Source organism: Lissotriton helveticus, chromosome 12 (genome assembly GCF_964261635.1).
Source record: "Lissotriton helveticus chromosome 12, aLisHel1.1, whole genome shotgun sequence".
In the NCBI taxonomy this organism is placed as follows: Eukaryota; Metazoa; Chordata; class Amphibia; order Caudata; family Salamandridae; genus Lissotriton; species Lissotriton helveticus.
This window is the reverse complement of record NC_136073.1, coordinates 886,807,703-886,821,688: the sequence shown is the minus strand read 5'-3', so window position 1 is coordinate 886,821,688 and position 13,986 is coordinate 886,807,703. Positions and strand designations below refer to the sequence as shown.

Here is a 13,986-nt window from a genome sequence, read left to right as displayed (position 1 = left end):
ACAGCTCATCATAATCACTTGATTTCCTGTATTCCACCCAACCATCTAGTGCTTTGCTAGAAGAATCCACAAAATCTACCCATGCCTGGTGTGCCTGCTTCTGGCTATCCTGAACTATAAGTGATATTTCTCTGGTGAGGTGGATTGAAACGGGCATACTTCCTGCCAATCTCTGAGGGCGATGTGCTAGTCCTCCTTCTTGGAGTCTCTGCTCAGCCTTAGCCTTCTGTCCTTGCAGTTCTTCCTCAGCTCTGCCATGCAATGGCTCTTCGCGTTGCTCAGGTCTACCTACATGCTTGCAAAAGTCACAGGTGCAAATATTGAGGATAGGAAAGAATTTAGGAAAAATCCAAAAATGACCAATTTCGAAATCATAAGCGAATTTAAAACTCAAAAATCCGATTTTTTATGTCACTTTAAAATGGGATTTTTACCTTTCACTTAAATCTGAGTCACACTGCTGAACTCCAATGTAAGACATTGGAAGATTAATTGAGACCGGTGACCCGCCTCACAGAATAATCAGACCCTTGTGTAGGTGAACTCAAAGTCAGTAAAGTAACCTGAGCTCGACCCCTTGGTAGCTATGGCACAGAGCAGACAGGCTTAAATTAGGCAATTCTTAAACTTGTATGCAGTTCCAAAACAGTAATAAAGTTGAAATGCAAAACAATAAAAATCCTAAACCGAATTAGAAAATAGAGTAAACTTTAATAAACCAAATGACACCAAAATGATAAAAATTCAACAGGAGAATCTGGAGATATTAATTTTTAAACTTTTGAGTAGGAATAGCGCCAAGCAGCATAAAGTGACAATGATAGTAAATAGTCACGGTAGAGCAGGACCAACGCGCAATTCAACACTGACTGCGATGGAGCATGGGTAAGATACACCAACCAGGTTTGCCCTTCTCAAAGATTTTATCTTTTGACTTAGTTCTTTAAATCCCAATCCACCACAGGAGTGCACTTCTAAAGTCCCAAAGCCTTTGCGGAAGGCACTTAGAGAGACTTACAGGGTGTCAATACAGAGGCCAACAGCAGGGTCCAGTCACCTTGGTCAGCTGGAAAGTAGCAGGAAAATGTCTCTTGTAGCCTGTCCTGGCCCTATAGCTTTAGCAGATGCGCATTAAAAGCCTTGGAGTCCATGTGTTTGTCCTGGGTACCTGAGAGAGTAGCTCCAGTCATTCAGGGCTCCTCTCAGGTCACAGACAGCAGGTTCAGTCCTCTTCTGTTCTTCCTTGGTTCAAGGAGTGTTCTGAATTAAGTGCCTTCAGGTGCCACATTTATGCCTGGCAAAAGCTAGTGTGTGGGAATGACTCCTGGACCAGCCCTCACCAATAGAGTAGAAGTTCTGGAGCCCACCCTTTGGCATTTTCAAGATGAGAAAAGCCTTCAGCCATGCTAAACGTTGGTTCTGAGGACAGGGGATATGTGTGGGAAGTCTACTATGGTAACCCTAGTTTGCTCCTACATCTAACACTAAAATCTAGTTTGGGGGAGTCACTGTGCCCAGCAACAGAAGTGTGGTAGACAAACAGTAGGATTTCCAGAAGACAGTGAATATACAAGAATTGTTTTGGCATCCTGGTTCCCTTCCTTTCAAATGTTCCCATAGTGTTATATGTAAAAACCAGAGATAGAAGTCTTGTGTGACAAAGTAGGTCCTTCGGCAACCAGACAGTGGATACACAGGAATTGCTTTGGAAGCCTGTTTCCCTTCCTTTAAAATGTGACCAGTGTTATATGTAAACCCAGCAGCCCTATCAAGCAGGATTTGACACTGTAATGTCAAAAAGGATGCTCACAGTCCCATCCCACATATTGTGTTAGGTTTAGAGGCGTCATCTCTGCCCATTCAGGTCATCCTTTTGTTTGCTCCTGGGAGGCACTTTGCACCTTTTCACGCCTATTCAAATACAAATTCTTGGATGGCTTAAGTGGGAGAGCAAATGCAAATTTAGCCTCTGAGAACTTCAGGCAGTGAAAAGGTAATTTTCTAAAAGGTATTTTTCCTTAAGATTTATTACAAATATGAATTGACCATTGAATTGGATGTTTAATGAGTATTTAAAATAGTTGTTTAATTATTTTTCAGCTAGTCCCATTCCCAAAATACAGTATTAGGATTTTAATCTGTTTTCTGGTTTTCTATATAAACAGCTAGGCCTGCAACAGTGAAAAATAGCTTTAGGTTGTAGTCACTGCAAGGACATGTTAACAATAAATTTCTACATGTTCTACTTTTAAATACTGTGCGCTCTACCTCATGGGCCACACGGACTATATAGGGATGGTGTATTTAATTAAAAAAGAGAGGTTTTGACCTGTCAAAAGGGTTTGTTTTGACTGGTCAAAATTGCAGTTTTTACACTGCTAAGTCAGGCTACACTGTTAGGTCTGAAGCTATGTTTGATATAGTCACTGCAGTGGATAGCATAATAGGTGCTGCAGCCATTAGTGTCATTTAAGTTACAGGCCCTGGGTGTACTATGTCCCATCTACAAGGGATGTATAGGTAAGTTAAATATACGGATTAGGAGTATGCCAATTCAACCATGTTTAAAGGGGAAGCACAGACACTTCAGTACTGGTTAGCAAGGGTCAAGTATTCAGAATTCTAAATTAGGGTATGCCCAGACATGGGTCCCTTGCTCACTGTGCCACTGGATTCAAGCTAGCCTGACTGACGAAGGGTGATGCCCTGAAACCAGTCCCAGGGTGCTTGTTTCCGGTCCAGGGAGGACCTTGCTTGACAGTTCAGGCTGGACTGTTCCCATGAGGAGCAGGGTCGGACTGATTTGCATATGGCCGTGTCTGAACTGTGGTGGTGGAGTGAGCTAAAGAATGGTGATGGATTAAACCCAGATCTGTTGACTGGGGGTGAGTGTTTGATTTGCTCAAACGCTCCGTCCATCATCCCCTTTGTTATTGCTTTGTTCGCCCTAAGTGTGGCAGGGTATGCTCAGACGTGAGTCCCTTGCTCACTTGGCCACTGGATTCAAGATAGTCTGGCTGATGAGGATTATGAATCCGAAACCGGTCCCAGGATGCTTGTTTCCGGTTCAGAGAAGACCTGGCTTGGCCGTTCTGGCTGGACTGTTCCCATGACGATTCCAAAGGGGATGATGGACGGAACGTTGGAGCAAATCAAACACTCACTCCCAGTCAGCTGATCTGGGTTTAATCCATTCACCATTCTTTAGCTCACTCCACCACCCCAGTTCAGACATGGCCATATGCAAATCAGTCTGACCCTGTGCTTCATGGGAACAGTCCAGCCCGAACTGCCAAGTCATGCCTTCCCTGGACCGGAAACAAGCTTCCGAGGACCGGTTTCTGGCTAATCAGCCGTCGTGGGTATGCCCAGACGTGGGTCCCTTGCTCACTTTGCCACTGGATTCAAGCTAGCCTGGCTGATGACATCCCTCCCACTTTGCGGCCTTGATTCCATTTAAACTGTTTCTAATCATGTTTGACATGCTTCAAGCGCCGGTCACACATGGCCTTGTGGAAGGGACAGGATAGGGAAGCCGTGTGTAGGGAAGCCCGGTGCCTTGGGAAGGGGAGAGGACAGGGTGGACCCTGTGCAGAAGAGACGGACGTAGGGCCCTGACAAAGGGACAGGAGAGGGCCTTGTGCAGGGAAGCCCTGTGCCTAGAGGGGGAGAGGTCTGGCTAGACCCTGTGCAGAAGAGAAGGGAGGGGCGCAGGGCCCTGGGGAAGGGACAGGACAGGGCCATGTCCTGGGTGGAGGGAAGAGTCTCGTGCCCTGTGCAGGATGGAGGGCAGGGAGGGTCATGTGCAGGAGAGAAGGCAGGCAGGGCCCTGATGAAACAGGGCAGGGTCTCGGGCAGGGTGTGGATGTCTCGTGCCCTGTGCTGGAAGGAGGGCAGGCAGAGTCCGAGGAAGGGAGTCCGAGGAAGGGAGGGGCCCCGTGCCCTGGGGAGAGGGCAGGCCGGACCCTGGGGCAGGAAAGCCGGAGCCCTCTGCCCGGTGGCCGAGGCCCGGATCCACCCTAGGGAGGGAGAGGAGGAAGGAGAGAGGAGGAAGGAGAGAGGAGGAAGGGAGGGGCCGACCTGTTGCAGGGTGGGGCCCCGTGCCCTGGGGAGAGGGCAGGCCGGACCCTGGGGTAGGAGAGCCGGAGCCCTGTGCCCGGTGGCCGAGGCCCGGATCCACCCTAGCAGTCGCTGCTGCTATGGAGGGAGAGGAGGAAGGAGAGAGGAGGCAGGAGGGGAGGGAGGGGAGGGAGGGAGAGGGCGGGCCCAGGGCTTCCCTCGCCGCAGACAGGCCCGAGGAGGAGGAAGGGCTGAGGAGCAGGGCTGGGGGAGGCTCCACCCCGGGAAGGGAAGGGAGGGAGGGGGTGAGGGAGACGAGGAGGAGGGGGGGCTGCTCATCCGCTCAGGAAGGAAAGCAGCAGCAGCAGCAGCATCCCTGCTCCCATCCTCAGGAGGGCCGAGGGGAGAGGGAGAAAGGTGAGGGGCGACGGGGGGGGGGGGCGCACAGGCGAGGGGGCGCCGGGGGGGCACATTGTGCTTGCGGGGGGGGGGGCCTCGACCCCCTCCCCCCTCCCATCCTCAGGAGGGCCGAGGGGGGGGGGGTGAGGGGCTGAGAGTGGGGCGCACAGTAGAGGGGGGCGGGGAGGGCATAGTAGAGGGGGGCGGTAAGGCCCCCCCCTCCTACCTCCGGGGGCGGCCGGGGACCTCCGGCCCAGAAACCCTTCCCCTCCCATCCTCAGGGGGGCCGAGAGAGAGAGAGAGGGGCGGCAGGGGGGCGCCGCACCCTTCGGAGGGGCGGGAGGGTGCACTGCCCCTTTCCCCTGGGGGGGCGGCCTGGGATCTCCGGCCCAGCTCCCCCCCTTCCTGCATCCACCCTAGAGGGCCTGAGAGGAGCAGGAGTGGGGGGGCCTCCACGGGGTGGGGTGACCGGACACCGGGGGTGGGAGAGGGTCAGCCGCCGGGCGTGCACGGCCTCCGTCGGGGGCCCCCCGCGCACGGCTCGATGGAAGGGGCTTTTGTGGGAGGGCGGTGGCGAGGGGAGGAGACCCCTCTTTGCAGGGGGGGGGGGTGTGGCCGGTGGTCGGGAGCACCCCCCCCGGCCCCCTCGAGGGGAGCACCACGGGGGGTGCTCAAGGCTGGGGGGCTGCGGCGGACAGGGGGGGGCTGGGATCGGGCCTACAGATGGGCTGGGCTCGGAAGAAGAGGCTGGACCCGGCCCCGGGGGATGGAGGGGAGAGGAGCTGTAGATCAGAGGTAGGGGGTGGAGAGAGGGGAGCTGTAGGCCAAACCTAGGGGATGTGGTGGGCTGGACCAGGGAGAGGAGCTGTAGATCAGAGCCAGGAGACGGAGTGGGCTAGGGAAAGCAGCCGTGGGCCAGGCCTAGGGGACGGAGTGGGCTAGGGAAAGCAGCCATGGGTCAGGCCTAGGGAATGGGGTGGGGTAAAGAAAGCAGCCGTGGGCCAGGCCTAGGGGACGGAGTGGGCTAGGGAAAGCAGCCATGGGTCAGGCCTAGGGAATGGGGTGGGGTAAAGAAAGCAGCCGTGGGCCAGGCCTAGGGGATGGGGTGGGGTAAAGAAAGCAGCCATGGGCCAGGCCTAGGGGTTGGAGTGGGCTAGGGAGAGGACCCGCGGGTCAGTTCTAGGGGTTGGAGTGGGCTAGGGAGAAGAGGCTTCGATCGGCCCCAGGGAACAGAGAGGAGTTGTCGATCACGGCTAGGGGATGGAGTGGGCTAGAAAGAGCAGCAGTGGGTCAGTCCTAGGGGATGGAGTGGGCTAGAAAGAGCAGCAGTGGGTCAGTCCTAGGGGATGGAGTGGGCTAGAAAGAGCAGCAGTGGGTCAGTCCTAGGGGATGGAGTGGGCTAGAAAGAGCAGCAGTGGGTCAGTCCTAGGGGATGGAGTGGGCTAGAAAGAGCAGCAGTGGGTCAGTCCTAGGGGATGGAGTGGGCTAGAAAGAGCAGCAGTGGGTCAGGCCTAGAGGTTGGAGTTGGCTAGGGAGAGGAGCTGTGGGTCAGGCCTAGGGAATGGAGCCTTGGGTTGGGGATCAGCACCGAGGTTCTGGGGTGGCACGGGGTGATGAGTGTACATTTTTATTTTATTTATAACGTTTTATGCAGTGTAAACAGCTTTACAAATGATCAGGAAAGGAGAAACAGGTAGAGCAAAACAACAACATACTGGAGAACGGTAGAGGATGTAGCAACTCCCCATGTCAGGGAAGAGACCCCCTCAAGGGCCAGGACGACCGATCAACAAACAAGAACATAACAGACATAGGTCAATGGGAGAGGCCTGTTGTGGGTAAAGAGAAGGAGCCATGGGTCAGGGCTGGAGTGAATAAGATGCGAGTCATGGACCAGGCCTAGGATAGGACATGGAGCTGTCCATGAGGGTTAGAGGTTTCCTCTAGGATTAGATGATCTTGGCCTAGGATAGGACCAGGAGCTGTCCATGAGGGTTAGAGGTCTCCTCTAGGTTTAGATGATCTTGGCCTAGGATAGGAGCACGAGCTGTCCATGAGGGTTAGAGGTTTCCTCTAGGATTAGATGATCTTGGCCTAGGATAGGACCAGGAGCTGTCCATGAGGGTTAGAGGTCTCCTCTAGGATTAGATGATCTTGGCCTAGGATAGGACCAGGAGCTGTCCTTGAGGGTTTGAGGTATCCTCTAGGATTAGATGATCTTGCTCTAGAATAGGACCAGGAGCTGTCCATGAAGGTTGGAGATTTCCCGTAGGTTTAGATGATCTTGGCCTAGGATAGGAGCACGAGCTGTCCACGAGGGTTAGAGGTCTCAAGGATTATATGATCTTGGCCTAGGATAGGACAAGGGAGGAGCTGTCCATGAGGGTTAGAAGTCTCCTCAATGATTGGATGATCTTGGCCTAAGATAGGACCAGGATCTGTCCTTGAGGGTTTGAGGTATCCTCTAGGATTAGATGATCTTGGCCTATGATAGCACCAGGAGCTGTCCTTGAGGGTTTGAGGTATCCTCTTGTATTAAATGATCTTGCTCTAGAATAGGACATGGAGCTTTCCATGAGGGTTAGAGGTATCAAGGGTTATATGATCTTGGCCTAGGATAGGACAGGGGAGGAGCTGTCCATGAGGGTTAGAGGTCTCCTCAATGATTGGATGATCTTGGCCTAAGATAGGACCAGGATCTGTCCTTGAGGGTTTGAGGTATCCTCTAGGATTAGATGATCTTGGCCTAGGTTAGGACCAGGAGCTGTCCATGAGGGTTAGAGGTATCCTCTAGGATTAGATGATCTTGGCCTAGGATAGCACCTGGAGCTGTCCATGAGGGTTAGAGGTATCCTCTAGGATTAGATGATCTTGGCCTATGATAGCTCCAGGAGCTGTCCTTGAGGGTTTGAGGTATCCTCTAGGATTAGATGATCTTGGCCTAGGTTAGGACCAGGAGCTGTCCATGAGTGGAGAAGTGTGGCTCAGGGGTTAGAGGCAGCAGACCCGGAAGCTGAGATCGGTCCTGGACCAGGGTTCAATTCCCCGCCTCGGCGGGTCTTGGGCTAAAAATTCCACAGACTCGATAATTCTCGCCCCGGAGCCTCCTCGACTCACGGGTTCACACTCTGTGACTCTGGGCAATAGCTTGCTTAATCTCCACAATGGCCCCTCGCGGCGGGATGCCTGACTTTCACCTTGTGGATACCCTGCTATCTCACAGGGGAATACCAGGAAGGGTTCCCTAAGCAAGCGCCGGGAAACCCACTGCGGGTAGCTGTGCGCTATATAAGCTCAACTACATTTACATTTACATTTACATGAGGGTTAGAGGTATCCTCTAGGATTAGATGATCTTGGCCTATGATAGCTCCAGGAGCTGTCCTTGAGGGTTAGAGGTCTCCTCTAGGATTAGATGATCTTGGCCTATGATAGCTCCAGGAGCTGTCCTTGAGGGTTTGAGGTATCCTCTAGGATTAGATGATCTTGGCCTATGATAGCACCAGGAGCTGTCCTTGAGGGTTTGATGTATCCTCTAGGATTAGATGATCTTGGCCTAGGATAGGACATGGTGCTGTCCATGAGGGTTAGAATTTTCCCGTAGGATTAGATGATCTTGGCCTCGGTTAGGACCAGGAGCTGTCTATGAGGGTTAGAGGTATCCTATAGGATTAGATGATCTTGGCCTAGGATAGGACCAGGAGCTGTCCTTGAGGGTTTGAGGTTTCCTCTTGTATTAGATGATCTTGCTCTAGAATAGGACCAGGAGATGTCCATGAGGGTTAGAGGTATCCTCTAGGATTAGATGATCTTGGCCTATGATAGCTCCAGGAGCTGTCCTTGAGGGTTTGAGGTATCCTCTAGGATTAGATGATCTTGGCCTATGATAGCTCCAGGAGCTGTCCATGAGGGTTAGAGGTCTCCTCTTGTATTAGATGATCTTGGCCTATGATAGCTCCAGGAGCTGTCCATGAGGGTTAGAGGTCTCCTCTTGTATTAGATGATCTTGGCCTAGGATAGGACCAGGAGCTGTCCATGAGGGTTAGAGGTCTCCTCTAGGATTAGATGATCTTGGCCTAGGATAGGACCAGGAGCTGTCCATGAGGGTTTGAGGTATCCTCTTGTATTAGATGATCTTGCTTTAGAATAGGACCAGGAGCTGTCCATGAAGGTTGGAGATTTCCCGTAGGTTTAGATGATCTTGGCCTAGGATAGGAGCACGAGCTGTCCACGAGGGTTAGAGGTCTCAAGGATTATATGATCTTGGCCTAGGATAGGACAAGGGAGGAGCTGTCCATGAGGGTTAGAAGTCTCCTCAATGATTGGATGATCTTGGCCTAAGATAGGACCAGGATCTGTCCTTGAGGGTTAGAGGTATCCTCTAGGATTAGATGATCTTGGCCTATGATAGCACCAGGAGCTGTCCTTGAGGGTTTGAGGTATCCTCTTGTATTAGATGATCTTGGTCTAGAATAGGACCAGGAGCTGTCCATCAAGGTTAGAGGTTTCCTCTAGGATTAGATGATCTTGGCCTAGGATAGGACCAGGAGCGGTCCATGAGGGTTAGAGGTTTCCTGTAGGTTTAGATGATCTTGGTCTAGGATAGGACCAGGAGCGGTCAATGAGGGTTAGAGGTATCAATCAATCAATCAATCAATCAATCAATCAATCAATCAATGCATTTGTATAGCGCGCTACTCACCCGGAAGGGTCTCAAGGCGCTGGGGGAGAGGGGTGCGTCACTGCTCGAACAGCCAGGTCTTGAGCTGCTTCCTGAAGGAGAGGTCTTGGGTCAGCCGGAGGTGGATGGGGAGGGAGTTCCACGTCTTGGCTGCCAGGTAGGAGAAGGATCTTCCTCCGGTGGTGGCTTTGCGGATGCGTGGTACTGCGGCAAGGGCGTGGCTGGTCGATCGTAGCTGGCGGGTGGGCGTGTAGGTCAGGCGGTCGTTGAGGTACTTGGGGCCCAGGCCGTGGAGAGCCTTGTGTGCGTGGGTGAGGAGACTGAACGTGATTCTCTTGCTGACGGGGAGCCAGTGCAGGTCCCTCAGGTGGCGTGAGATGTGGCTGTGTCGGGGGATGTCCAGGATGAGTCGTGCGGAGGCGTTCTGGATGCGTTGGAGTCTTTTTTGAAGTTTGGCTGTGGTTCCGGCATAGAGGGTGTTTCCGTAGTCCAGTCGGCTGGTGACGAGTGCCTGGGTGACGGTCTTCCTGGTTTCGGTGGGGATCCATCGGAAGATCTTGCGGAGCATGCGCAGGGTGATGAAGCACGATGAGGAGACGGCGTTGACTTGTCTGGTCATCGTGAGGGAGGAGTCCAGGATGAAGCCCAGGTTTCGTGCGTGGTCTGTTGGCTGGGGGGTGGTGCCCAGGGCAGGGGGCCACCAGTAGTCGTCCCAGGCGGAGGGCGATGATCCCAGGATGAGGACTTCCGTCTTGTCTGAGTTCAGTTTCAGGCGGCTGTTCTTCATCTACTCGGCGACGTCTTTCATCCCTTCGTGTAGGCTGGCTCTGGCGGTGGCGGGGTCGTTGGTGAGGGAGAGGATCAGCTGAGTATCGTCGGCGTAGGAGATGATGTTGAGGTTGTGCTGGCGTGCGATGGCTGCGAGGGGGCTCATGTGGACGTTGAAGAGGGTTGGGCTGAGTGATGATCCTTGTGGTACGCCGCAGACGACTTCGGTGGCCTCGGATCTGAACGGGGGGAGGCGGACTCTCTGGGTCTTCCGGCGAGGAACGAGATGATCCACTCCAGTGCCTTCTCTTGGATTCCGATGTTGCTGAGGCGCTGGACTAGGGTGCGGTGGCAGACAGTGTCGAACGCTGCAGAGAGGTCCAGGAGGATGAGGGCCGCTGTTTCCCCGTTGTCGAGCAGGGATCTGATGTCATCGGTGGCTGCGATCAGGGCGGTCTCGGTGCTGTGGTTGGCTCGAAATCCGGACTGCGGGGGGTCGAGGGATCCGTTCGTCTCGAGGAAGGCGGCGAGCTGTCTGTTGACGGTCTTCTCGATGACTTTGGCAGGAAAAGGGAGGAGCGAGATGGGGCAGAAGTTCTTGAGGTCGGTGGGGTCCGCTGTTGGTTTTTTCAGGAGGGCGCTGAGCTCGGCGTGCTTCCAGCTCTCTGGGAAGGTGGCGGTATGGAAGGAGGTGTTGATGATGCGTCGGAGATGGGGTGCGATGATGGCGTCGGCCTTGTTGAAGACGTGGTGGGGGCAGGGGTTGGTGGGGGATCCGGAGTGGATGGTGTTCATCGTGCGGGTGGTGTCTTCGATGCTGACCGGGGTCCAGTTGCAGAGGGTGGTGGTGGCGGGCGTTGGTTCGGTGGTTGGGTGCGTGGTCTGTGCGCCGAAGCTGTTGTGTATGTCGGCGATCTTGCGGTGGAAGAACAAGGCGAGTGAGTCGCAGAGGTCTTGCGAGGGAGTGATGTCGTTGTTTCCGGCGCTGGGGTTGGAGAACTCCTTGACGATGCTGAAGAGTTCCTTGCTGTCGTGGGCGTTGTTGTCCAGTCGTTCTTTGAGTGCTGTCTTCTTGGTGGCGCGGATCAGCTGGTGGTGCTTGCGGGTGGCGTGCTTGAGGGCGGTCCTGTTGCCTGTGGTCTGGTGGTGGCGCCAGGCTTTCTCGAGGGTGCGGCAGTTCTTCTTGGAGTCCTTGAGTTCGTCGGTGAACCAGGGGGTTTTCTTGCTGCCGGGTCTGCTGGGAGGGTTCTTGAGTGGTGCGAGGTTATCGGCGCAGGCGGTCAGCCACTGTGTGAGGTTGCTGGCAGCTTCGCTGGGGTCCGTTGTGCTGGTGGGAGGGTTCTGGCTGAGTGAGGCGGTGAGCTGCTCGGCGGTGATCTTGCTCCAGCTCCGGCGTGGAACCTGTTGCGGGTGGTGGTGGGTCGTGGTTCTTCTGAAGCTGAAGTGGACGCAGCTGTGGTCAGTCCAACGAAGTCCGGTGGAGTGGCTGAAGGAGATGTGCTTGCTGGATGAGAAGACGGGTCATGCGTGTGGCCGGCGTAGTGGGTGGGGGTGTTCACCAGTTGCTTGAGTCCGAGGTTGGCGAGGTTGTCCAGCAGGGTGGTGGTGTTGCTGTCCTTGTTGTTCTTCAGGTGGAAGTTGAGGTCTCCTAGGAGGATGTAATCAGCGGAGGGGAGGGCGTGCGGGCTGATGAAGTCTGAGATGTCTTCGCTGAATTGTGTGCGTAGTCCCGGGGGTCTGTAGATGAGGGTGCCTCTGAGGGTCGTCTTGGGGTCGGTGTGTATCTGGAAGTGGAGGTGTTCGGCGGCGGTGAAGGTGTCGTCGGAGTTGGTCGAGATGTGGATGGTGTTCTTGTGTACGATGGCGATGCCTCCTCCCATCTGGATGACGCGGTCCCTCCTGGTGATCTTGTATCCGTCCGTAATGGCTATGGCGATGTCAGGCGCTGAGGAGGCGTTCATCCAGGTTTCCGTGAGGAAGGCGACGTCTGGTGAGGTTGTGTCGAGCAGGTTCCAGAGTTCGATGGCGTGTCTGTGGACTTAGCGGGTGTTGAGCAGGATGCACTTGAGGTGGTTGTTGCTGGTGCCTGGCCTTTTGGGTGCGGTGCAGGTCCGGAGGGAGGTGAACTTGCAGGCTTGGCAGGTGAAGGGTCCGTGGGTGCGTCTCGGAGTGGCTCGGTAGCAGGTGGGGTTCAGGCCGGCGTTGAGTGCGTGGAGGGTGGTGGCGTTGTAAGTCCGTCGGGTGGGCTGGCATCCTCGGGGGACAGGGGTCCTGGCGCCGGGCGCGGTCCAGGCGCGGACGGGCGCAGACGGGCTTGCCTTTGGCACGCCTTCGGCGCACAATCGGCGCGCCCGCTGCGCGTACGCGCAGGCTCCATATGAGGCGAAGTGGGAGGGCAGAGCAGCTGGGAGGCGGGAGCGGGGGGCCAATCGAGAACAGAAACAAGAAAGGGGGCGGGGCCGCGATGGAGCTGCGGCGGGAAGCGGGGAGCGGGTGGGGGCACCCGAGGGGATAGCGAGGCACGCTAATATCGCACAGTCAAAAAAGGCAGCAGTTTAAACACAGGAACAGGAGAAAAATACAATTGTTAAGTTTACCACACAACACACAATTACAGGAGGAATTTACAGTGAAATTACAGTGAGCACAAAACGGGCCAACCACCGAGGCAGGGAGAGCGAGCAGCAGCGAGGGGCACCGCTGGCGAGCCGTGCGGCGTGGTGGGTGTCCTGAGGTCATCCTCTAGTATTAGATGATCTTGGTCTAGAATAGGACCAGGAGCTGTCCATGAAGGTTGGAGATTTCCCGTAGGTTTAGATGATCGTGGTCTACGATAGGACCAGGAGCGGTCCATGAGGGTTAGAGGTATCCTCTTGTATTAGATGATCTTGGTCTAGAATAGGCCCAGGGGCTGCCCATGAAGGTTGGAGATTTCCCGTAGGTGTAGATGATCTTGGCCTAGGATAGGACCAAGAGCTGTCCATGAGGGTTAGAGGTATCCTCAAGGATTAGATGATCTTGGCCTGGGATAGCACAAGGGAGGAGCTGTCCATGAGGGTTAGAGGTATCCTCAAGGATTAGATGATCTTGACCTGGGATAGCACAAGGGAGGCGCTGTCCATGAGTGTTAGAAGTCTCCTCAAGGATTGAATGATCTTGGCCTAAAATAGGACCAGGATCTGTCCATGAAGGTTGGAGGTCTCCCATAGGTTTAGATGATCTTGGCCTAGGATAGGACGAGGAGCTGTCCATGAGGGTTCGAGGTCTCTCCAAGGAGTGGATGATTTTAGCCTAGTATAGGAGCAGGAGCAGTCCCTGAGGGTTGGAGGTCTCCTCTAGGCTAGATGATCTTGGCCTAGGTTAGGAGTACAAGCTGTCCACGAAGGTTAGAGTTATCCTCTAGGATTAGATGATCTTGGCCTAGGATAGGACGAGGAGCTAGTCCATGAGGGTTAGATGTATTCTCTATGATTAGACGATCTCTTAAGATAGGACTAGGAGCTGTCCATGTGGGTTAGAGGTCGCCTCTCCGATTAGATCATCTTGGCCTAGGATAGGACGAGGAGCTGTCCATGAGGGTAGAGGTATCCCCTAGGATTAGATGATCTTGGCCTATGATAGCACCAGGAGCTTTCATGAGGGCACGGCACAGAGTGGGGTGTGATAAGACCCCTATGCCGAAGAAAAAGATTGGGACCCATGTGGTAGCTTCAGTTTGTGCCAGGGTTCCCTGGTGTGCGGGGCTGGGTCAGCACGAATAGAACACGACGGAAGACGGGGATATATATGACTGCATGGGGGAGAAAGGGGTGGAATAAGACTCCCACTGTGGATATGGGTGAGACAGGACACTATAGAAGGGAGCGAGGCAGGATGAGTCCCCGTGATGGAGAGCGGAGTAAGATGAAACCTCGTGACAGATGGGCAGCCTCGGATATGAACCAGTGGCAGACAGCTGGGTGGAATAAGGACACATGGTGTGCAAAAGAGTGAAAGTGGTTCACATGGCTGAGAGGGGGCTAGGATAAGCCCTCATGGTAGAGAGCAGTCTGGGAAATGTTTCCATCTTCAAAACCCAC

At 54.3% G+C, this 13,986-nt stretch overlaps 1 protein-coding gene across 1 annotated transcript in view; it reads left to right on the top strand.

Annotated features, from left to right (window-relative positions):
* The first annotated feature begins 4,352 nt into the window (after positions 1-4,352).
* The window catches only part of GNB2 (G protein subunit beta 2), a 255,414-nt gene continuing 245,780 nt past the window's right edge, over positions 4,353-13,986 (top strand). Inside the window, exon 1 of the mRNA XM_078669814.1 lies at positions 4,353-4,476. The gene's annotated coding sequence lies outside the window, so the exon portion shown is untranslated. The remainder of the gene's footprint in view (positions 4,477-13,986) is intronic.